Source organism: Ranitomeya variabilis, chromosome 2, assembly GCF_051348905.1.
Source record: "Ranitomeya variabilis isolate aRanVar5 chromosome 2, aRanVar5.hap1, whole genome shotgun sequence".
Classification (NCBI taxonomy): domain Eukaryota; kingdom Metazoa; phylum Chordata; class Amphibia; order Anura; family Dendrobatidae; genus Ranitomeya; species Ranitomeya variabilis.
In genome coordinates this window covers 54,892,804-54,919,398 of record NC_135233.1, presented here as the reverse complement: position 1 = coordinate 54,919,398, position 26,595 = coordinate 54,892,804, and the positions used below count along the sequence as shown (strand labels likewise).

Here is a 26,595-nt window from a genome sequence, read left to right as displayed (position 1 = left end):
GAAAAATAATTTTAAAAGGTTTGGCATTTCCACTTTTAAACACTAGGGGGAGCAGCTAATGAAATTTGACAAAAACCTAGTGTACAACTAGCTCACATTACTACACTGCAGTAATTATGGGCTGAGTCTGCTGATGTGTGTGATGTCTCCTCTCCTCTCCTTCTGGTGTTTGCTAAGGGATGAGAGGATTCAGGAACACAGTGTGCAGCCATTTTGTTGGTGACTGCAAAGTTATACTGACAAGTAGATAGTCACCGAGGATGGCAGGCAGCAAGGATTCTGGGAGATATATGGTGGAGGGAGCAGAGTGACAGCAGCACAGAGTATTTCAGGAGAGCAGTGTGCTGGTCTATGGGGGGCACGCTGTTCGGTGTGCGGAGCAGCCAGGGATTGTACATGGACGCTGTCTTTTATACACATGGATGGACCGTCTCCTCAGAAATCCAGGAAACATTTCTGCTGATTGATGGCCTGTTCTGATCCAGACTTTGCATGCAAAGACCCCATTCCCCTCCTCAGATCCTGTCCTGGCGATGTGTGAAAGCGAAGTGACAGGCGCAGTCCGGGGTGATGCTGGGAAGGAAATGTAGCCATATAGTAACGATAAACATGAGACCCCTCTCTTCAGCTGCCTTACCAGCCCTCCCCTGAAGGCACCTAACTGGAGGTCATGCTGCCCCCTCTATTACCCCAGACCCGCGTGCAGCTGCTCAACCGGAACCACACTAGATTGGGTCCCCTTTCTGCAGATAATACTTCCATAGTGTTCTCACATAATACCGCCATATAGATCACACATAATATCGCCATATAGATCACTCATAATACCGCCATATAGAGCACACAATACCGCCGTATAGAGCACACATAATGCTGTCCTATAGTTCTCACATAATACCATCATATAGATCGCAAATAACGACGCCATAGTGTTCTCACATACCGCCATATAGAGCACACATAATACTGCCATATAGAGCACACATAATACCGCCCTATAGAGCACACATAATACCACCATATAGAGCATACCGCCATATAGAGCACACATAATACCGCCATATAGAGCACACAATACCCCAATATACTTCACACATAATACCGCCATATACTTCACACATAATACCGTCATATAGATCTCACATACCACCAGTGTTCTCACATATCCACATATAGATCACACAATACCGCCATATACATCACATAATACCGCCATATACATCACACATAGTACCGCCATATACTTCTCACATAACGACGCCATATAGATCTCACATAATACCGCCATATAGAGCACACATAATACAGCCATATAGAGCACACAATACTGCCATATAGAGCACACATAATACCACCATATAGAGCATACCGCCACATTGAGCACACATAATACCGCCATATAGAGCACACATAATACCGCCATATAGAGCACACATATTACCGCCATACAGAGCACACAATACCGCCATATACTTCACACACAATACCGCCATATACTTCACACACAATACCGTCATATAGATCTCACATAATACCACCAGTGTTCTCACATATCGCCATATAGATCATACATAATACCGCCATATAGATCACACAATACTTGGCGGCATAATGTGTGATTATATATATATATATATATATATATATATATATATATATATATATATATATATATATTATAATATCTCGGCATAATGTGTGGTCTTTATGGGAGTATTATGTGATAAGTATATATAGCGGCATTATACGTGATCCATATGGTATTGTGCTCTGATCTATGGGGGGGGAGGGTGTTCTCACACTCACACGCTCCCAACTGTATACTTAGCCTTTACTGGCTATTAAAATGGGGGACACCCCCCAAAAAAAAGACGTGGAGCCCCCTATAATTAATAACCATCAAATACTATGCAGACAGCTGCGGGCTGACATTAATAGCCTAGGAAGGGGCCATGGATATTGTCCCCCCCCCCCCCCCCAGGCTACAAACATCAGCTCTCAGCCGCCTTTTACATGCGCCTTTTCTGGCGCTTTGCCTGGCAATTTCCACTTGCCCTGTAGCGGTAGCAAGTGGGGTTCATATTTGTGGGGTTAATGTCACCTTCATATTGTCCGGTGACATCAAGCACACGGCTTAGTAATGGAGAGGCGTCTATAAGGCACCCATCCATTACTAATCCTATAGTTGTATTGTAAATAAAGACTCGGCCAGAATAAAGTCCTTTATTAATCTTTTTTAAACCATACCGAACGCATAATCCTCGACTCCCACATCTCTCACAACAAAAATAATAAACCACAATGGGGAAAGACACTCAGGGGGGAGAGGAGTGCATAGGAGAGGATTAGATACTGACTGCTGAGCCGTGTATCTAATCCTGTCCTGTGTGATACCGACTGCTGAGCCGTGTATCTAATCCTGTCCTGTGTGATACCGACTGCTGGGCCGTGTATCTAATCCTATCCTGTGTGATACCGACTGCTGAGCCGTGTATCTAATCCTGTCCTGTGTGATACCGACTGCTGAGCCGTGTATCTAATCCTGTCCTGTGTGATACCGACTGCTGAGCCGTGTATCTAATACTGTCCTGTGTGATACCGACTGCTGAGCCGTGTATCTAATCCTGTCCTATGTGATACCGACTGCAGAGCCGTGTATCTAATCCTGTCCTGTGTGATACTGACTGCTGAGGACACAGTACACAGGACTAGATTAGCTACACAGGACTAGATTAGCTACACAGGACAGAGGTAGCAGTGGAAGGTGTATATAGAGGCAGGTAGCAGTGGTATATAGAGGCAGATAGTGGTATATAGAGGCAGGTAGCAGTGGTATACAGAGGCAGGTAGCAGTGGTATACAGAGGCAGGTAGCAGTGGTATACAGAGGCAGGTAGCAGTGGTATACAGAGGCAGGTAGCAGTGGTATACAGAGGCAGGTAGCAGTGGTATACAGAGGCAGGTAGCAGTGGTATACAGAGGCAGGTAGCAGTGGTATACAGAGGCAGGTAGCAGTGGTATACAGAGGCAGGTAGCAGTGGTATACAGAGGCAGGTAGCAGTGGTATACAGAGGCAGGTAGCAGTGGTATACAGAGGCAGGTAGCAGTGGTATACAGAGGCAGGTAGCAGTGGTATACAGAGGCAGGCAGCAGTGGTATACAGAGGCAGGCAGCAGTGGTATACAGAGGCAGGTAGCAGTGGTATATAGAAGCAGGTAGCAGTGGTAGGTGGTATATAGAGGCAGGTAGCAGTGGTATATAGAGGCAGGTAGCAGTGGTAGGTGGTATATAGAGGCAGGTAGCAGTGGTATATAGAGGCAGGTAGCAGTGGTATACAGAGGCAGGTAGCAGTGGTATAGAGGCAGGTAGCAGTGGTATACAGAGGCAGGCAGCAGTGGTATACAGAGGCAGGTAGCAGTGGTATATAGAGGCAGGTAGCAGTGGTAGGTGGTATATAGAGGCAGGTAGCAGTGGTATACAGAGGCAGGTAGCAGTGGTATATAGAGGCAGGTAGCAGTGGTAGGTGGTATATAGAGGCAGGCAGCAGTGGTATATAGGGGCAGGTAGCAGTGGTAGGTGGTATATAGGGGCTGGTAGCAGTGGTAGGTGGTATATAGGGGCTGGTAGCAGTGGTAGGTGGTATATAGGGGCAGTTAGCAGTAGTAGGTGGTATATAGGGGCAGTTAGCAGTGGTAGGTGGTATATAGGGGCAGGTAGCAGTGGTAGGTGGTATATTGGGGCAGGCAGCAGTGGTATATAGGGGCAGGTAGCAGTGGTAGGTGGTATATAGGGGCTGGTAGCAGTGGTAGGTGGTATATCGGGCAGGTAGTAGGTGGTATATAGGGGCAGGTAGCAGTGGTATATGCATAAGAAAATAAAAACCGTGTACTTACCTTCACTCCTCTCCCAGGAAGTGCTGAATCATGTTCAGGGCAGAGCAGTGTGCCGATCTCCCTGCTGTGCCTGAACAGGTCGGCAGTGATTGCAGCCTGTGCTGTAATACCAAGTACAGTCTGCAATCACCGCCCCTCGCTGCACATACTCACCTCGGCCCCTGCTTCCCAGCAGCAGCTTCTCCCTGGCAGCTCCTGTCATCGCATGCACTGAGCTTTGTGTGCGATGACAGAGGAAAATAAACAAAGTGGCCACGATCTCCTCTCACAGCTGTGATGTAGCAGCTCAGTGGGCGTGCCCAAGTCACAGCTGAGAGGCAGGAGGAGCGGCCTCAATGAAAAAGATGCGGTCGGAGCCCGACTGTTGGCTCCTATGCCCATGGCTGCCGTAAGTGAGGTGTGCAAGTGTCGTGCCCAGACACTTACACCCACACTAATGAAAATGGCGGTCTCCAGTGGTAAAAGTAAAAGTGAATAAGTAAAAAAGTATGAAAGTAGTACATTTACTTTTGTATTAAAAATAATTGATTATATAATCAATAATTATTAATACAAAAACTAAAATCACAGCACCCTCCCTTTAAATGACCGGCATCTGCTTTGAATAGCAGCAATCACTGCTAGCACTAATCACTCCTGTATTATTTAAACTCAAATACATTTTTATTAAGAATAACATTACAATTGACATGTTACATTCTTGTTTTCAGTACAATCACTCCTGTATTATTATTAACGGCCCTCAGCTCGATCTCGAGCCATGGCAACTTGATGGATCAACGATCTGTAGGAAGATCGGTCTTGTGCAAACCTAGATAGGTCCACCAGGGTCTTCTCCGCCATTATCTTGATAGTATCAAGCCATTGGGTTGCTGATATTCCTCCCCAACTTCTTCCTTCTATTCTTCTGACCATGATGCCCATTCTCTAGTGATTGCGCTCATCGGATGATGTGTCACATTAGGCAAGTAGTAGCTCGGTGATCCTTCCTTCGAGTGACATGTCTGGCTTGTTTTGTTGTGACAAACAATGTCATGTGATTGTTGCAGTCTTTACATTTACGTAGAAACGGAAGAAACGCTGTCTCCTCAAACAGATCCCATTAAGCTGCCATACATCTTCAGTAGTTGTCAGCCAAATGCTTGCTGGGCTGATGACCTTTTTCCAGACCTCCCCATCCTCCTGCTATCAGACATCTTTGCCGGTAACTCACTTGCCCCGACAAAAAGAATTGGACATCAAACTTCATCACCTCAGATTCTTAATTACTGCAAAGGACCCTACTAGGGAAGAGTCTGGAGCCCCCATAAATATTAGATAGCTGGCTGATCCTTCCAAATTGTCAGGTTTGCTGACCTGAAAGTATATGGTGGCTATTTGACCGTACAGTCAGTGATACTGCAGCAATCACATCCACACTGAGCGCCTTACACTGGAAATTCTTCAGCAGTAGCCGATAATGGCAATATAATCCTACATCCAAAACTACGTCCAGCACCAGTACTTCCTATTTAGTATGTACCACACGAGCAGCAGAAACCAGTAAGCACAGCGCTGGCTTCTGATTCTCCTGAACAGATGTTTTCCTGTATGCACACGGCTTTTTATGAAGTGCCCGCTGGAGTGAGAGCCGAGGGGAGACGCGGGATGTGAGTCGCCTTTTGTTTTACACGCACAATTCTGGAAAAATGAGTGCATTAAATATTTATAAATGAGATTCACATTCAGCAAATGTTGGCAGGAAAAGCAAATAGGAGTGTGGCTAAAACGATCAACGTTAAGATGGCTCTTGAGAAGAAACATGGATACTTAAGAAGGGTGTTGGAGTATGAAAGGATGCACGGTGACACCTGACAAGAGGCCTGTGCACACAGAGGTGCAGGCGGAATGGCGCTGCAAAAATGTAATATAACGGGAATCAAGTAAAAGCGTCACCAGATAGGTCTGATCCCAATACAGACTACCGAGAATCGGAATCCTTCTGACTTCTTGGCTCAGAATTGAGCTTGGGCTAAAGACAGCGAGTTTGAAAACACAAATTGAAGGATCATGCAATATTGCATTACAACATCGAATGTAATGACTGACGATGTGGTGCATGCGCAACTGCGACGGTTGTCAAAAATCCAAATCTGCAGGATTTGTGGGCACATATGACTTGCATTATGGCCAGGGGAGCATTGCCTTTGACCTGTCCCCGATGTACACTGTGTTCCAAATTATTAAGAAAATTGGATTTAAGTGTGATAAAGATTTAATTGTTTTGTTTTTCATATAAACTCGTGAATGGTATTGTGACTCAGGGCTCAATGGATCACTGAAATCAATCTTAAACACATGGGATAATTAGTTTTCCAGGTGATTCTAATTAAAGGAAAACTACTTAAAAATGATGTTCCACATTATTAAGCAGGTCACAGTTTTCAAGTAACATGGGAAAGAAAAAGGATCTCTCTGCTGCTGAAAAGCATCAAATAGTGCAATGCCTTGGTGAAGGGATGAAAACATTAGAAATTTCCTGAAAACTTAAGCGTGATCATCGTACTGTTAAGAGATTTGTGGCTGTATCTGAGCACAAATGTGTTTGTGCTGATAAAGGCATAATGAGGAAGATTTCTGCCAGGCAAGTTCATCGGATTAAGAGAGCAGCTGCTAAAAAGCCATTACAAAGCAGCAAACAGTTATTTGAAGCTGCTGGTGCCTCTGGAGTCCCTCGAACCTCAAGGTGTAGGCTCCTTCAAAGGCTTACTGTGGTGCATAAACCTACTATTCGGCCACCCTTAAACAGTGTTCACAAGCAGAAATGGTTGCATTGGGCCCACACATACATGAAGACTAATTTCCAAACAGTCTTGTTTACTGATGAGTGTCGAGGAACCCTGGATGGTTCAGATGGATGGAGTAGTGGATGATTGGTGGATGGCCACCATGTTCCAACAAGGCTGCAACGTCAGCAAGGAGGTGGAGTCATGTATTGGGCCGGAATCATGGAGAAACAGCTGGTAGGGCCTTTTAAGGTTCCTGAAGGTGTGAAAATGACCTCTGCAAAGTATATAGAGTTTCTGACTGACAACTTTCCTCCATGGTATAAAAAGCAGAAATGTGCCTTCAGGAGCAAAATCATCTTCATGCTGACAATGCACCATCTCATGCTGCAAAGAATACCTCTGAGTCATTGGCTGCTATGGGCATAAAAGGAGATAAACTCATGGTGCGGCCACCATCTTCCCCTGACCTCAACCCTATAGAGAACCTTTGGAGAATCATCAAGCAAAAGATCTATGAGGGTGGGAGGCAGTTCACATCCAAACAGCAGCTCTGGGAGGCTATTCTGACTTTATGCAAAGAAATACAAGCAGAAACTGAATGGATGCAGGAATTGTGAACGTGATATCAAAGAAAGTTCCTATGGTAACATGTAACTTGGCCTGATAGGAGGTTTTGGAGTTAAATAGCTTTTTTGTTCAGTGAATGTGACCTCCTAATGCTGCAAATTCCACAAATGAGCATTTTCAGTTCTTTAAAACATATCAAATGTTTAGAAATTCTACTGTGCGTAATAATTTGGAACAGTGCGTTTTAAGTTTTTATTAATTTTGGAGGTTATACTGTTATCATTGGGAGGTTTCTTCAATAAAATTCAATGTATAATCTAACGGGCGATGACTTTTATTAGACTGACTGTCATTTGCACCTACCATTTAGGAAAATCAGAGAAAAATGTCATTTGCATAATAATTTGGAACATAGTGTAGTTGTTTAACCAAATCGATGGCTTGAAAAAGTTGTGAAGTTGAAAACAAACCGCACAGGTTTGATGTGACCCCGGACTTACTGGTAGCCCAAAGTGAGTTTGATGAACAAATTGCTGAAATGTTAGAGGAAGCCTATGAAGACCTTTTAGCCTTTGAAAGGAGGCCCACATCTTATACAAGGGCTCCTCTATATCACATCGGGATCCACAGGTCCTGGCACGGGCATCCATCAACTAATAGACACACGCAATTAAGACACACGGAATTATGGAAGCATGCAAGAGCTTCCCCCAAACAATAAAACCAATATAATCAGTGGTGGGCCAAGCCACCAAGCACATCAATAAAACATTTTTAGGAGCTAGCACAAAAGTTACCTTTTAAAGTGAAAGTTTCTCTTTTTATTACACCTGGCACATTGGGTAGGACCAAAATTCTGAATTTAAGAAAAAAAAAAAAAAACACAAAACCTAAATCCAGCGCATATTTAATACAGATACGCCGCAGAACTAGGTAAGAAATACACAGAGATATATTTCACATATCGCCTACAACATGTAGTTATGACTGCAGCACTGTTGTCCAATAAGTCGAAGGGGAAAATAATAATAGCGCAGCTGTGTAGCATTTCATAAATCCTCGTGTGGTTAGATAAACGAGTGACCGCCCCAGGTAGTGTATGCAAATAAATATGCGGCATCATTCCCACTTCGGAAGAATAACAGCACAGGGTAGATACCGGCGGCCAACACAAGGTATCAGGCTGACCCAATCACACTTATTTATCTGTAATTTGCTGCAATCACGTCCTGCAGCCATCAGTCTGCACTGCGGGGGACGCCGTTTAGCAGATGAAATGCTTTATAAACTATTACTAACTCAGCAGCTCGTTTAGCAAAAGGAGGCATTTCTGTAATGTGGAGCGTAAACGGCTGTGCATGTGTATAACAGGTACCTGCGAGGAGACACATCAGCCGGGTAAGAGAAGGCGTGTACAGGGAGACTGCACTGCGCAGAGGAGAGCTGGCAGACAGCGAAAAGAGGAAATTATACAGCGGAGGCAAGACACGTAATCCAGCAATGACACCGGGGTTATTACCCAACAAAACCACAAAAGTGATGCTACCCGCAGTGTCTAATTGTAGCATCCTTGTGGCTTATTGGCAGGTAACCGCCGCTCCGTAAACTCCAGTCTGTTCTCTACAATTCTTCATCATTGCAGCTGCCATTTCAGTATAAACAATAGAAAACATGATACTGGTGGGGTCTGTCTAGATTATGTCACCGAGTATCAGGGGTCTGAGCGCTGCGATGGCATCCGACTACTGCTGATGGGTAGACCAATGGACCTCGACAGGAGACAACGTGGCAAGGGGTAATTTTGGGTACCCGATTCAGAGAACAAAATTCCTGCTTAGGTGTAAATATGAGGGGAGTCAGATGACTTCTGCCTAATAAACCAATAACAGAGCCAACTTACAGCAAGTGATTGACTGCAGTGGTCACATTTCTGTCTAAACCAAAAGAGGAAGCAGAGAGAAGGTCCATCCGGAGGGGATGCACAGAGATCTGAAGCGCTGCAGCTAGTGAGTGACAGCAGCAGTGACATCCCCATCCAGAACAAGTAGGTAGCATGAGACTGCATGACAGAGTAGCTCCAATATGCCATAAGCCAGATTTATTTTATTAGTCCCCATTGGGGATTTAAACCTGCAGTTGGATAGTCAGATAGATGATGTTGGGGTAAACCACTGTTTGGGCGCACTGCAGAGCTTGGAAGAGAAGGAGTGCCGTTTGACTTTTTCAATGCAGAATTGGCTGGAATTGAGATCGGATGCCATGTCACGTTTAGAGAGCCCCTGATGTGCCTAAACAGTGGAAACCCCCCACAAGTGACCCCATTTTGCAAACTAGACCCCTTAAGGAACTTATCTAGATGTGTGGTGAGCACTTTGAGCCCCCAAGTGCTTCACACAAGTTTATAAAGTAGAGCCGTGAAAATAAAAAATCGCATTTGTTTACACAAAAATGATCTTTTCGCCCACAAATTCTTATTTTCACAAGGGTCACAGGAGAAATTAGATCACAAAAGTTGTTGTGCAATTTCTACTGAGTACATCAATACCCCATATGTGGGGGTAAACCACTGTTTGGGCGCACTGCAGAGCTTGGAAGAGAAGGATTGCAGTTTTACTTTTTCAATGTAGAATTGGCTGGAATTGAGATCGGACGCCATGTCGCGTTTGGAGAGCCCCTGATGTGCCTAAAATGTAGAAACCCCCCACAAGTGACCCCATTTTGGAAACTAGACCCTTTAAGGAACTTATCTAGATGTGTGGTGAGCACTTTAAACCCCTAAGTGCTTCACAGAAATTTATAAAGTAGAGCCTTGAAAATAAAAAATCATTTTTTTTCCCTCAAAAATGATTTTTTTAGCCTGCAATTTTTTATTTTCTCAAGGGTAACAGGAGACATTGGACCCCAAAATCTGTTGACCAGTTTGTCCTGAGTACGCCGATACCCCATATGTGGGTGGGGGCACTGTTTGGGCACCCATCGGGGCTCGGAAGGGAAGGAGCTCCGCTTGGAATGCAGACTTTGATGGGATGGTCTGCGGGCGTCATGTTGCATTTGCAGAGCTCCTGATGTACCTAAACAGTAGAAACCCCCCACAAGTGACCCCATATTGGAAACTGGACCCCCAAAGAGCTTATCTAGATGTGTGATGAGCACTATGAACCCCCAACTGCTTCACATAAGTTTATAATGTAGAGCCATGAAAATTAAAAAAATCATATTTTTTCCACAAAAATGATTTTTCACCCCCAAATTTTTACTTTCACAAGGGTAACAGCAGAAATTGGACCCCAAAATTTATTGTGCAATTTATGCGGAGTAGGCTGATACCCCATATGTCGGGGTAAACCACTGTTTGGGCGCATGGCAGAGCTCGGAAGGGAAGGAGCGCCGTTTTGGAATGCAGACTTTGATAGAATGGTCTGCGGGCGTTATGTTGCGTTTGCAGAGCCCCTGATGTACCTAAACAGTAGAAACCCCCCACAAGTGACCCCATTTTGGAAACTAGACCCCCCAAGGAACTTATCTAGATGTGTGGTGAGAACTTTGAATGCCCAAGTGCTTCACAGAAGTTTATAATGCAGAGTCGTGAAAATAAAAAATATTTTTTTTTTCCACAAAAAAGATTTTTTAGCCCCCAAGTTTTTATTTTCACAAGGGTACAAGAGAAATTGGACCCCAATAGTTGTTGTCCAATTTGTCCTGAGTACACTGATACCCCATGTGTGGGGGGGACCACTGTTTGGGTGCTCGGCAGAGCTTGGAAGGGAAGGAGCGCCGTTTTGGAATGCAGACTTTGATAGAATGGTCTGCGGGCGTTATGTTGCGTTTGCAGAGCCCCCGATGTACCTAAACAGTAGAAACCCCCCACAAGTGACCCCATTTTGGAAACTAGACCCCCCAAGGAACTTATCTAGATGTGTAGTGAGAACTTTGAATGCCCAAGTGCTTCACAGAAGTTTAAAATGCAGAGTTGTAAAAAAAAAAAAAAAAAAAAAAAAAAAAAATTTCCACAAAAAAGATTTTTTAGCCCCCAAGTTTTTATTTTCACAAGGGTAACAGGAGAAATTGGACCCCAAAAGTTGTCCAATTTATCCAGAGTACGCTGATGCCCCATATGTGGGGGTAAACCACTGTTTGGGTGCACGGCAGAGCTCGGGAGGGAGCACCATTTGACTTTTTGAGCGCAAAATTGACTGTGGCGTTTAGAGACCCCCTGATGTACCTAAACAGTGGAAACCCCCCAAATCTAACTCCAACCCTAACCCCAACACACCCCTAACCCTAATGCCAACCCGATCCATAATCCTAATCACAACCCTAAGGATAATCGCAACCCTAACCCCAAAACAACCATAACCCTAATCAGAACCCTAAATCCAACACACCCCTAATCCTAATCTCAACCCTAACCTCAAACCTAACCCGAATCCCAATACACCCCTAATCCCAAGCCTAACCTTAATCCTAATCCTAATCCCAAACGTAACCCTAATGCCAACCCTAATCCAAACCCTAATCCCAACTCTAACCCTAACTTTAGCCGCAACCCTAGCCCTAACTTTAGCCCCAACCCTAACCCTAACTTTAGCCCCAACCCTAAATTTAGCCCCAACTTTAGCCCCAACCCTAACCCTAAATTTAGCCCCAACCCTAACCCTAAATTTAGCCCCAACCCTAACCCTAAATTTAGCCCCAACCCTAACCCTAAATTTAGCCCCAACCCTAACCCTAACCCTAGCCCTGAATTTAGCCCCAACTCCTCTAGCTGCCGGCCGGCAGATCATGGCGGGCGCACTGCACATGCGCCCGCCAATTTCTTACCGAAGGAAGAAGCTGGCGGCCAGGAGAGGACACAGGAGGACCCAGGGACACCGGTAAGTATGATAGGGTCCCCGAATCCCCCTATTTCTCTGTCCTCTGATGTGCGATCACATCAGAGAACAGAGAATTACACATTGCTTTTTTTTTTTTGCGGTCGCCGGTAAAGTTAATTACCAGCGATCGCAAAACAGGGGTCGGTAAAAACCGACCCTGATCATGTTCTTTGGGGTCTCGGCTACCCCCGGCAGCCGAGACCCCAAAGATCTCCTGGTTGCCGGCCGGCAAACATGATCGCAGTGTTCTGGCGGTACAGGGAAGCATCGCGCAGGGAGGGGGCTCCCTGTGTGCTTTTCTGAGACGATCGGTACAAGGCGATGTGCTCACTTTGTACCGAGCGTCTCCTCCCTGCAGTCCCCAAATCCAAAATGGCGCGGGGCTGCATCCAGGTCCTGCAGGGAGGTGGCTTCACAGCGCCTGCTCAGAGCAGGCGCCGGGAAGCCTCCCTTCTGTGCACGTCAGATCGCCGATCTGACACAGTGCACAGCAAAGTGTCAGATCGGCGATCTGTCACTTTACTGTGATGCCGCCCCCAATTTCTCCTGTTACCCTTGGGAAAATACAAAACTGGGGGCTAAAAAATAATTTTTGTGTAAAAAAAAATATTTTTTTATTTTCACGGCTCTGCGTTATAAACTGTAGTGAAACTCTTGGGGGTTCAAAGTTCTCACAAACACATCTAGATAAGTTCCTTGGGGGGTCTAGTTTCCAATAGGGGGTCACTTGTGGGGGGTTTCTACTGTTTAGGTACATCAGGGGCTCTGCAAATGCAACGTGACGCCTGCAGACCAATCCATCTAAGTCTGCATTCCAAATGGCGCTCCTTCCCTTCCAAGCTCTGCCATGCGCACAAACGGTGGTTCCCCCCCACATATTGGGTATCATCGTACTCAGGACAAATTGGACAACAACTTTTGGGGTTCAATTTACACCGTTTCCCTTGGAAAAATACAAAATTGGGGGCTAAAAAGGATTTTTTATTTTCACGGCTCTGCGTTATAAACTGTAGTGAAACACTTGGGGGTTCAAAGCTCTCACAACGCATCTAGATAAGTTCCTTAGGGGGTCTACTTTCCAAAATGGTGTCACTTGTGGGGGGTTTCCCACAATTGGAGTCCAATTTCTTCTCTTACGCTTGGGAAAATAAAAAATTGGGGGCGAAAAGATCATTTTTGTGAAAAAATATGATTTTTTATTTTTACGGCTCTGCATTAGAAACTTCTGTGAATCACTTAATGGGTCAAAGTGTTCACCACACATCTAGATAAGTTCCTTAGGGGGTCCACTTTCCAAAATGGTGTCACTTTTGGGGATTTCAATGTTTAGGCACATCAGGGGCTCTCCAAACGCAACATAGCGTCCCATCTCAATTCCAGTCAATTTTGCATTGAAAAGTCAAATGGCACTCCTTCCCTTCCGAGCTCTACCATGCGCCCAAACAGTGGTTTACACCCACATATGGGGTATCGGCGTACTCAGTACAAATTGTACAACAACTTTTGCGGTCCATTTTCTCCTGTTACCCTTGGTAAAATAAAACAAATTGGAGCTGAAGTAAATTTTTTGTGTAAAAAAGTTAAATGTTCATTTTTATTTAAACATTCCAAAAATTCCTGTGAAACACCTGAAGGGTTAATAAACTTCTTGAATGTGGTTTTGAGCACCTTGAGGGGTGCAGTTTTTAGAATGGTGTCACTCTTGGGTATTTTCCATCATATAGACCCCTCAAAATGACTTCAAATGAGATGTGGTCCCTAAAAAAAAATGGTGTTGTAAAAATGAAATTGCTGGTCAACTTTTAACCCTTATAACTCCCTAACAAAAAAAAAAAATTTTGGTTCCAAAATTGTGCTGATGTAAAGTAGACATGTGGGAAATGTTACTCATTAAGTATTTTGTGTCACATATCTCTGTAATTTAATTGCATAAAAATTCAAAGTTGGAAAATTGCAAAATTTTCTAAATTTTCGCCAAATTTCCGTTTTTTTCACAAATAAAAGCAGGTAATATCAAAGAAATTTTACCACTATCATGAAGTACAATATGTCATGAGAAAACATTGTCAGAATCAGCAGGACAGTGGTCAGAATTGTAAAAATTGGCCCGTCATTAACGTGCAAACCACCCTTGGGGGTAAAGGGGTTAATAGGTCATATACATCCTAGGGGGTGACAGAATCCCATTAACAAAAAATAATGTTTGAAAAATTATGCCGATTTAGAGTAGAAATATGATAAATGTTATTTATTATTTTTTTGTGCTATACCTGTCTGGTTTAAAGGTATAAGCATTCAAAGTTTGCATATTGATATTTTTTCAAAATGTGTAAAATTTCACATTTAAATAAATAAACGCAAAATATATTAACCCAAATTTAGCACTAATAAAATGTGTCACAAGAAAACAGTCTCGGGGTCTCTGGAAAGTGATGAAATGTTCTAGATCAGGAGTGGGCAATTACTTCTCCCAAGGGGCCACATAATTGTTGTGGAGGGCATAACAAATTAGCCGAACTTAAAGGCTACGTTCCCACGATCAGGAAGTAGCAGCGTAAATCACGCAGGTAAATCCGCATGTGTCCACTGGACAATGAAAATTTACAAAATTCAATACATTCTATTGTAGAAATTTCTGTTGCAGAGACTAGCGTGTCCTCAAACGACATTAAAGGGAACCTGTCACCTGAATTTGGCGGGACCAGTTTTGGGTCATATGGGCGGGGTTTTCGGGTGTTTGATTCACCCTTTCCTTACCCGCTGGCTGCATGCTGGCTGCAATATTGGATTGAAGTTCATTATCAATATTGCCTTGTGCAGGCGTGTACTCCGGAGGACAGAGAATGAACTTCAATCCAATATTGTGGCCAGCATGCAGCCAGCGGGTAAGGAAAGGGTGAATCAAACACCCGAAAACCCCGCCCATATGACCCAAAACTGGTCCCGCCAAATTCAGGTGACAGGTTCCCTTTAACATGCTGCGGCTCGTACAGCGGGTGAGTTTACGTCGCGTCAAATAGAAGCACAGTGGGGATGGCATTTCTATAAATCCCATCCACTGTGATTGTACTATTCAAGGCAGAGCTTTGAATGCAGAACAAGTGCGCTGCGTCCACAACGCTGTTGCTTCTGATCATTGGCAGGTACCCAAAGGGGTTGTCCACTACTTGGACAACCCCTTCTCAATCCCTATAATTTGTCCCAGTACAATAACACTAATACTCCCCTCCAAAGCTTTCACCGTTCCAGTGGTGTCGGCACTCGCTGTCCCAAGCACAGTACTATATCCCCACAAATGCCCATCAGGTCACAGTACTATATCCCACACACACAAGCTCTAAAGGGCACAGTACTTTATCCACACACATGCCCCTCAGGTCACAGTACTATGTTCCCACACATGGCCTTTGGGGCCCAGTACTACATCCCAACAAATGCTCCTTAGGGGCACAGTATTAAGTCATCACACATGGCCCTTAGGGGCACAGCACAATGTCCCCACACATTCCCCTTATGGGGCTCTGCACTACATGCCACACACAAGCCCTAAGGGGCACAGTACTGGGTCTCCACACATTGCCCTTAGTGGACAGTACTACCTCCCCACACATGGCCCAGAATTATGTCCCCACACATGGCCCTTTGGGCACTGCACTAAATCCCCACACATGGCCCTTAGGTCACAGTACTAAGTCCTCACTAGTGATGAGTGAGTGTGCTCGTTACTCGAATTTTCCAAGCATGCTCGGGTGATCTCCGAGTATTTTGGGCGTGCTCGTAGATCATGTTTGTGTCTCCGCAGCAGCCTGAACACATGCAGGGATTGCCTGTTTGTTAGGGAATCCCCACATGTATTCAGGTTGTCTAGCAGCCGCAAATCATGCATCTGCGGGGACTCAAACAATCTACTAGTATGCCCAAAATACTGGGAGATCACCCAAGCATGCTTGGAAAACTCGAGTAACAAGCACACTCGCTTATCACTAGTCCTCACACATGGCCCTTAGGGACCAGTACTATGTCCCCACACACAGCCCTTTTGGCACAGTACTATGTCCCCACACATGGCCCTTTGGGCACAGTACTATGTCCCCACACATGGCCCTTTGGGCACAGTACTATGTCCCCACACATGGCCCTTTGGGCACAGTACTATGTCCCCACACATGGCCCTTTGGGCACAGTACTATGTCCCCACACATGGCCCTTTGGGCACAGTACTAAGTCCCCACACATGGCCCTTTGGGCAATGTACTATGTCCCACACACATGGCCCTTTGGGCACAGTACTATGTCCCCACACATGGCCCTTTGGGCCCAGTACTATGTCCCCACACATGGCCCTTAGGACCCAGTACTAAGAGTATCATTCCAGCACACCCCCTAATCTAGACCGGAGTTAACAACGGCAGCCTTGAAGAATCTGGCCTATGGTATCAGCATACAGAAGTAAAAACCCCATATATTACCAACTATTCTGCGATGTCTAATATCTGACTAAGTTTCTCGGTAGAAAAAAAAAATAGTAGTCAGGATGTAATAATTTGTTTTCATAAAAGAAAATTGAAAGAAGGAAGTTCTCTAACCCCCCTGGATTTGAGGGTCACCGGCATTGCTAATATTGGCACGCTAGACTGAAAAGGTTAGAGGAAATAAATTAAAATCTGAAAATAGGAAATGAGCCATCAAATATATAAGAGAATGCTAATTTTACTACTTGCCTGCTCATGCAATTCTTGTGAGTGAAATGCGCCTCAAGGTTACATAAAACACAGCAAGTGGAAAATTATTTTTAGAAATAGAAAAGTTAGAGGAGTTTGATTGGTCAAGGACAAAATCAGAAAAATGACATTTCGGTTGGATGCTTGCCTGGTCCAACAACTCCGTTTATTAGCAATGGCTCAGCAGACGGCACACTCGGCTACTTCACGTCATTCTCACGCGTGATGAATGGCCGACCTCCCACTTATCACCATGTAACTCCTCGTAATGTGTGATAATGTATCTCGTTGAGTAATGAACCCCCGGAGAATACTGGAAAATAATGATAGGAAAAGGCAGAAAGAAGATAAAGTTTCGTCTTTGCCTCCAGAACGTTTCCTTTTACATAAATCTTTATAAGCCTAATCCAATCTGATGTAAGAACGCAGAAGGAGAAGTACTGGGAGGGCTGAGGCTCCTAACCAGTTTGGGGAGAAAGAATCCAAGATACAGTTTTACCTTGTTTGCGGAGTCTTTTGGCAAAGGCGTTTGGGTTATTTTTATGGACTAGTGAGTAGGTTGGTAATGGGGCCTGCCATTCCCTCCCCTACAGTTTAGGGTTTACAAATGGCCCTCCGACAGCTCAGATAAGGGGCGATGCAAGGTCAGGGCTAGGAATGGCACATTGTGCTGGTATGGATATACTATCCCATTGAGGCAAAGTTTCTCTTTTTTAGTCATTTGCAAACTTGACTGAGTCCATGGCTAATCTTCACTCTTCCCAGTGGTGGCCGCCCTTGGCTGACTGACATTGAAGACGAAGTCTTTGCCGTATGGCATCACCTCTGCTCATGGCCGAAATCTCGTACATGCACAGCTCATCAATCGGTTGGTGCATGGGCAGAAGGTTACCAGGTGTTGGCCAAATCCTTAGTCTTGTACTGCAGCTGCGCTACGCACAGGACAAAGAAGCATGTACAAGAGGCGACGTCAAGAAGAGGAGACTGTCTCCGCTATCAATCAAACAATTGAGAACAGCATGAGGTGGAGAGAAATAAAGAGGAGTCATTGTCTGTCAGTGCACAGATACCCCCACCAGTGCACAGCTGGCACCCTCTCCCCAGCACCAGCAAACAGAAAGAGCTCCCACCACTAGCGCAGATAGCATCCCCCACCAGTGCACAGATGGCAACCACCATCACCAATGCACAGACAGCATCCCCCTCCCATACCAGTGCAGACAGCATCCCCCCACACCAGTGCACAGACAGCATCCCACTCCCACACCATTGCAGACAGCATCCCCCTCCTGCACCAGTGCACAGACAGCATCCCCCTCCTGCACCAGTGCACAGACAGCATCCCCCTCCAGCACCAGTGCACAGACAGCATCCCCCTCCAGCACCAGTGCAGACAGCATCCCCCTCCTGCACCAGTGCACAGACAGCATCCCCCTCCTGCACCAGTGCACAGACAGCATCCCCCTCCAGCACCAGTGCACAGACAGCATCCCCCTCCTGCACCAGTGCACAGACAGCATCTCCTCTCCTACACCAGTGCACAGATAGCACCCCCATCCCACACTAGAGCAATTGCAATATAATTTATTAAATAAAAAGATGAATTCAGCAGTGACAAAACAGGTATCACTGCAACCGTTGGACACTGCCATACTGACGACTGGTTAGAGAGTCCACAAGTCCAAGAAAACCTCCCTCATATTAAGCCTTAAAGGGACTCTGTCACCTGAATTTGGAGGGAACAATTTTCAGCCATAGGGGCGGGGTTTTTGGGTGTTTGATTCACCCTTTCCTTACCCGCTGGCTGCAATATTGGATTGAAGTTCATTCTCTGTCCTCTGTAGTACATGCCTGCACAAGGCAAGATTGCCTTACGCTGGCGTGTACTCCAGAGGACAGAGAATGAACTTCAATCCAATATTGCAGCCAGCATGCAGCCAGCGGGTAAGGAAAGGGTGAATCAAATACCCAAAAACCCCGCCCCTATGGCTGAAAATTGTTCCCTCCAAATTCAGGTGACAGAGGCCCTTTAAGCTAAATCTAGAATTTTAGTCCGAAGAACCATTGATGCAAATACCTCTGCTCCACACAACTGTGGGGAGTGAAATTTAGATGGATTCACACAAGACATCAAAACCCCGATTCATAATTTCAGCTGCCCATTAAAACAAGATGTGATCATTTAGCTTCAAGAGAAAACTTTTCCCATTAAAATAACATGAATCCTTGCTGCTCCAGTTAATGAGGTTGTCTCTGCGAGCACCATGTACATGCCACTAACACTGCAATTATGGGGATCGTGATTTCCCATTCACTGGGTCAGTAAAATACGTCAGTCACATTGCAGCGTACAAACCCACGCGTGGGCTCACAACACATTCTTGCAACTTGCTGAAAGGGAATGTTTTCTCATTAAGGCTATGTGCACAGGTCAGGATTTCTTGCAGAAAATTCCTGAGAAAAACCAGAAATTTTCTGCAAGAAATCTGCAAGAAATCTGCATGCGTTTTTGCCGCGGTTTTGATGCGTTTTTGGTGCGTTTTTTTCCGGACATTTCCCAATGCATTTTTTAGTGGGAAATCCGCAAAAAACCCGCAAAATTAATGAACATGCTGCGTTTTCTACCGTGATGCATTTTTTTCGCTGAAAAAAACGCATCATGTGCACAAAATATGCGGAATTCATTCTAAATGATGAGATGCATATTGTATGCTTTTTTTTGCAGTTTTATAGCGTTTTTATCTCGAAAAAACGTGAAAAAAATGCGAAAAATCAGCAACGTGTGCACACAGCCTAAATCAGTACGCAACTGAACAGAAAAAATGTTGCAGGCTCAATTCAGGGAAACTAAGCACCTTCCAATAAGATGTAAAGCCACGGGGCCGTTTACATAGGGTGACATTTTGATGACTGACCAACCCTGTGTAAACCCTGTGAAGATCGATGATAATGTGGTAGAGTTAGGGTATGTTTCCACGTTCAGGAAACGCTGCGTTTTTGACGCAGCGTAAAAAACGCAGCGTCCAGATGTTACAGCATAGTGGAGGGGATTTAATTAAATCCCATCTCCACTATGCAGTAAAAGACGTATGCGGCACACCCGCGAAAACGCACATGCGGCTCGTCTTTTAGGAACGTAGCATGTCCTTACATTGCAGAAAAAAAAGCAAGGACAACGCAGGTGACCTGACAGTGAGCTCAGGTGCAGATTTGGTCAGGATTTTACCTGATCCTGAAGCAATCCTGAACGTGGACACATACCCTAAGGGTATATGAACATGTTGAGTATGTGCAGATTTTGCAAAAAAAAAAAAAAAGTGCAATCCCACAGTTGTTTTTCATTTCGCTTTTTTTTACCATGTTGACTAAAGCTAAAACTGACCAGCCATTATGATTCTTCGGGTCATTACAGTTCATAGACACCAAACATGTCTAGGTTCTTTTTCTATCTAAGTGGTGAAAATTTTTTTCCAAAGTTTGTTAAAAAAAAAAAAAAAAGTGCCATTTTCTGAGGCCCGTAGCGTCTCCATTTTTCGGGATCTTGGGCCAGGTGAGGGCTTACTTTTTGCGCGCAGAGCTGACGTTTTTATTGATACCATTTTGGTGCAGATACGATTTTTTTGTTGCCTGTTATTTCATTTTATTGCAATGTTGTAGCAACCAAAAAGACGTAACTGTAGCGTTTTGATTTTTTTTTCTCACTACGCCATTTACCAATTGGATTATTTCTTTTTTCATATTGATAGATCGGGCAATTCTGAACGCTGCGATACCAAATATGTGTATATTTGATTTTTTTCATTGTTTTTTTTAATGGGGTGAAAGAGGGGTGATTGAACTTTTATATTTATTTATTTCTTAATATGCTTAAATTTTTTTTTTTTTTCTTTACACTTTTTACTTGCTTCAATAGCCTCCACGGGAGACTAGAAGCTGCACTTGTCCGATCGCCTCTGCTACATACAGCAGGGCTGCAGTCCAGCTCTATGTAGCAGAAATGCTCACTTGCTATGAGCGCCGACCACCAGGCAGCGCTCATAGCGATCCAGCAATGACAACCACAGGGGTCTCCTGCTGACCCTGAGGTTGTCATGCCAACCCATCGGCGACCTGCAGTCATGTGACACAGGCGCCAAAGGGAGGAGGCAATGACGAGCTTCCTGCACGTGCATGTTAAAAGCCGCTGTCAGCGTTTGACAGCGTCATTTGACATGTTAAAAGCAGCGGGTGGATTGCGATTCAACCCGCGGCTGTTCCAGGCACATGTCAGCTGATCAGATCAGCTGTCATGTGCCGGAAAAGGTGCGGGCTCATTGCCGGAGCCTGCACTAAACAGGGGGAGGTGTCCAATGACGGACTGTGTCCATCATTGGATGTTAAGGGGTTAAAGTTTTTCTTTTCCATTTATTTGAATAGCGGAAAATGCTGCAAAAACACTGAAACAATTAATAAGCAGAAAGTTTAAAAAAAAAAAAAATAAATAAATCAAAACGTGCAAGACATTTCAGGAAAAAAAAAACAAATATAAGAGGTAAAAGTCAGCGGAATATAGGAAGCTTTCATTTCCCCAACAGCTGATCTGAAATTGACAACTTTTTAAACATTTATAAATTCTTTACGTTTTCTTGGTAGCGTCTTCCTATAAACCTTCTGGGTAGATTAAGTTTTATGAGTCAATTAGATTTTTTATTTTTGGCATCCCGTTACATGGAACCTAATGCTTAAATATTTATGTCCCGCTTTAGTGCTTCAGTATTTTTATAATTTTAAGATCTACTAAAAGAGGAAACAAGCCAGCTGTCAAAATGCCAGTCATAGCGGTCACTGCCGGAGCGTTAACGTTCACTGAAATCAATGGAAGTTTAAGATTCGCTAACAAGACGTCTGAAGGTGTCCATGATCTTGTAAAGAATCCAGAAAAAAAAGAAAATGCCTTGGACACTCCCCAGCTTTTATCAGCAGGGGGAACGCGAGATGACAGAAGTTTACATCCAACTTGTAGGTACATGGGTGTGTCATGGTCACGGGAAAAAAACATTAATTATATATATATATGGCCAAATTTAAAGCACCCCAAACTCATGAGACTAATACCAAATAAGGCGGCTTGGTTGAAAATTGGTGATCCAAATCTATCCCAGAGGCGTTGGATGGTGTAAACATCAAAACTCAATGAAGCCACTACAGTTCGCCCACACACCCATGCTTATAGCGATGTGTCACTTACCGGGCTGCTTGCTGTCATTTTGAAAGGATCAGAGTTTTCTCTGCTGCAGACCTAGCAGTGCTCTGAATGCTGAGCTCTGTATAGCCTCACCCACACCACTCATTGACAGCTTACTGAGTACACTGTGCATAGGCAGCAAGCTCTCAATCAGTGATAGGGGCAGTGTTATACAGAGCTCAATACTAGCCCTCTAGTGATAAAATCACTGTTTTAATCAGCAGATTATCAAAACTATGCTTACCAGCCCAGTAAGTGACATCTCACTGGAATCAGGGTCTGTCTCTACATCTTGCTGCTTTCAGACTAGGTGGCAAAAAACTGGTGACAGATTCCCTATGAAGACGCCTAGTTGGACTCCTAGTACTACCAATGACTGACCACAGAACCTGCATTGCTGTGTGCTTGATTTCCAATGAATGTGGCCAAAAGTCCAGAACAAAATATTTAGGAGCAGCGCTCACGCACCTTTGGCTATTTATTGTAAAAGTGACATCTCTAAGGTTACATCCACACTCATGGATAATCACATTTTCTCAATAGATTTTACGTTGACAGCATCATGAATGAGAATATATGAAAACTGATTTACATGCTGTGGGAACAGGCTGCATCCAAAAATATCCAGAAGTGTGGATTTATAATCCGAGGCCGATCAATTTATGCTGCAGATTATCCCTGCTGACTTCACCCTTCACAATGGAAAGAGTGAAAGCTACAGTTACTCCGTAAGATTTGGGGCTTTAACACTTACAATGAAAAAAAAAAATCTGCCCCACTGATGAGAATATTGCTGCGGTGAATTTCTCGGCGTATTTCGAGGAGAATGCATGTCATATACATGTTCCCTTAGGATACAATTACCGCACATGTCTCCGGAATAATGAAAGCAGATCACAACTAATTTCATTTTCCGATTGCAGAATACTACCAGTCAGCGGTAATGACCAAGGAGGTTTTTTTGGTCTCGATCATAAGTGTAATAGTACTCTTCAAGAGCCGACTGCCTTTCTTAGTGTCGTGTGTATCAATATCAGGCAGTGAGGGTAGGCCGAACATGGTGGCTGAAAACAATTTGCTGTGCGGTGACGCTTTCCTATGCACGCTGGTCACCATGGGGGGGGGAACCTTCTGTATCATCTGCATGGTTCTGCTAATATGATAGAAAAGTGGTTTCCAGCTCCAATGTGTGCGCTCACTAACACAGCGATCCTTCCTTTACCCAACAAATCAGGAGCTAAGAATCCACAAACAATATACAGTATATCTATATATAATTGTCTAAGGTCCATTTTCGTCTGTTTGTCTGTAACGGAAATCCTGCGTCGCTGATTGGTTGCGCCCGGCCGGCCGCGACCAATCAGCGACAGGCTTTACTATTGATGCAGCATCAATAGTAAAAAGATATGTTAAAAATAAAAAAAAATTAAAAATCGTGCTATTCTCACCTTCCGGCGGCCCCTGAAGCCTTCCCCATCCTCGCGATGCTCTCGGCAGCTCCTACCCAGTAATGCTTTGCGAAATGACCCCAGATGACGAAGGATCACGCGAGACCGCTACGTCATCACGGGTTATTGCCGCAAAGCATCACTGGGAACGGACCTGGCAAGAGCATCGCTAACTCCTGGGCTGGATCCGGGGGCCGCCGGAAGGTGAGTATATAACTATTTTTTATTTTAATTATTATTATTTATTTTTTTTTTTTAACAGGGACATGGTGCCCACACTGCTATATACTACGTGGGCTGTTATATACTCCGTGGCTGTGCTATATACTATGTGCGCTATATACTACTTGGATTGTGCTATATACTACGTGGGCTGTGTTATATACTACGTGGACTGTACTATAAACCACGTCAATTGTGCTATATACTACGCGCACTGTGCTATATGCGTGGACTGTACTATATACTACATGGGCTGTGTTATATACTACGTGGACTGTGCTATATACTACGTGGACTGTGCTACATACTACGTGGACTGTGCTACATACTACGTGGATTGTACTATATACATGGATTGTGCTATATACTACGTGGACTGTACTATATACTACGTGGGCTGTTATATGCTACTTGAGCTGTTATATGCTACGTGGCTGTGCTATATACTACGTGGGCTGTTATATACTCCGTGGCTGTGCTATATACTATGTGCGCTATATACTACTTGGATTGTGCTATATACTACGTGGGCTGTGTTATATACTACGTGGACTGTACTATAAACCACGTCAATTGTGCTATATACTACACGCACTGCTATATACGTGGACTGTACTATATACTACGTGGGCTGTGTTATATACTACGTGGACTGTGCTATATACTACGTGGACTGTGCTACATACTACGTGGATTGTACTATATACATGGATTGTGCTATATACTACGCGGACTGTACTATATACTACGTGGGCTGTTATATGCTACTTGAGCTGTTATATGCTACGTGGCTGTGCTATATACTACGTGGGCTGTTATATACTCCGTGGCTGTGCTATATACTATGTGCGCTATATACTACTTGGATTGTGCTATATACTACGTGGGCTGTGTTATATACTACGTGGACTGTACTATAAACCACGTCAATTGTGCTATATACTACACGCACTGCTATATACGTGGACTGTACTATATACTACGTGGGCTGTGTTATATACTACGTGGACTGTGCTATATACTACGTGGACTGTGCTACATACTACGTGGATTGTACTATATACATGGATTGTGCTATATACTACGTGGGCTGTTATATGCTACTTGGGCTGTTATATGCTACGTGGCTGTGCTATATACTACGTGGGCTGTTATATGCTACGTGGCTGTGCTATATACTATGTGGGCTGTGCTATATGCTACGTGGGCTGTTATATGCTACGTTTAGGTTTACTGAACAAGTTCTGCCATACATATTCTAGAATATCTGATGCGTTAGAATCGGGCCACCATCTAGTATTGCATAAACATCATGTAAGGGCTGTACCATAATGACCACCTCTGTCCATATACCGTATACTGAAGGGTATACCCATCAGACCGTCTCTTGCTTTGGACCCCTTTCTAACCCAGAGGGAGCAGCCGATCTGGTGGTCTCGGGCAGTGCATATGTTACATGCAATATTACATTAGCAGGGTACAGATTGGCTGCACCGTCTCCCAGTAATATCAGCTACTAATAACTGCAGTAAACGTGATATAAAAAGGCTTACCGTATATTTCGGACTATAAGACGCACCGGACCATAAGGCGCACCCCAAATTTGAGGTGAAAATTGCAGAAAAAAAGATTTTTTATAAGATGGGGGTCCGTGTTATTGTCCGAATTTACAGTATCTTACCTGAGGGCTGGTGGTGGCAGAGTAGGGTCACAGGAGGCATGGTGGCAGCAGAGGTGGGGTGATGCGGTACGGCGTGCACCTGAGCAGGGTCCCTTCCTGCTTAGGTGGGCGACGCCACGGCCTGGTGTCCATGGGAGGGTGGCAGCAGTGGTTACCGACAGAGGTGCTGGGATGAGGAGGCACAGTGAGAGGTATGGCGTGAGAGGGGTCCCTTTCCCCGGTGAGGTGATGGAAGGATCTCGTGGGCACATATACTGGAGATGATGGAGGTAGTGGTGTACATTGTGAAGCGAGTATTCCACAGGAGCTCAGATGTCTGAGTCCTTGCCGCTTCCCGGCGCTCCTCAGCGCAATAATTATTTCAGAAGCCGGTAATAAGTGAGGAGCTCCGCTACCGAGACACAGCCGCCATGACCGGACACTGCAGGAAAAGCGCCTCTGTACTGCTGCGAGCCCTGCTGGAGGCGGAGAGCCGGCCGTGCCATGCGGTGCTGAGGAGCGCCGGGAAGCGGCAAGGACTCAGACATCTGAGCTCCTGTGGAATACTCGCTTCACAATGTACACCACTACCTCCATCATCTCCAGTCCATGTGCCCACGAGATCCTTCCTGAACCTTGCTGCACCCATCCTGGGAAGCAAAAGGATGGAGTATACAGGGTCCAAAGTCCCGGTGAGGTGATGCAGCAGCCCGGTAATGCAGCAGAGCCGGGTGAATCCTGATGATATCGGTGAGCGTGGCCATCTTCCTGAGGCCGCGCGTGCGCAGATGGAGCTCTCTGCTGCCCGGGGCTTCAGGAAAATGGCCGCGGGATGCCGCGCGTGCGCAGATGGGGATCGCGGCGGCCATTTTCCTGAAGCCGAGTTCGCATCTTGGCTTCAGGAAAATGGCCGCCGCGATCCCCATCTGCGCACGCGGCCTCAGGAAGATGGCCGCGCCCACCGATAACAACAGGATTCACCCGGCTCTGCTGCCTTACCGGGCTGCTGCATCACCTCACTGGGAAAAGGGACCCCGCTCACTGCGCCTCCTCATCTCCGCACCTCTGCCGCCGCACCTCTGCCGCCGCACCTCTGCCACCACGGTAAGCCTGCATTGCGACTATTAGACGCATCCCCCATTTTCCCCCCTTTTTTGGGGGGAAAAAGTGCGTCTTGTAGTCCGCAAAATATGGTACATAGTGTCGATTTAAACATTTA

The 26,595-nt window shown here is 45.0% G+C and overlaps 1 protein-coding gene across 2 annotated transcripts in view; it reads right to left on the bottom strand.

Moving 5' to 3' along the window:
• Positions 1-26,595, bottom strand: part of MSH2 (mutS homolog 2) — a 200,110-nt gene that overhangs the window by 100,264 nt on the left and 73,251 nt on the right. The window lies entirely within an intron of this gene.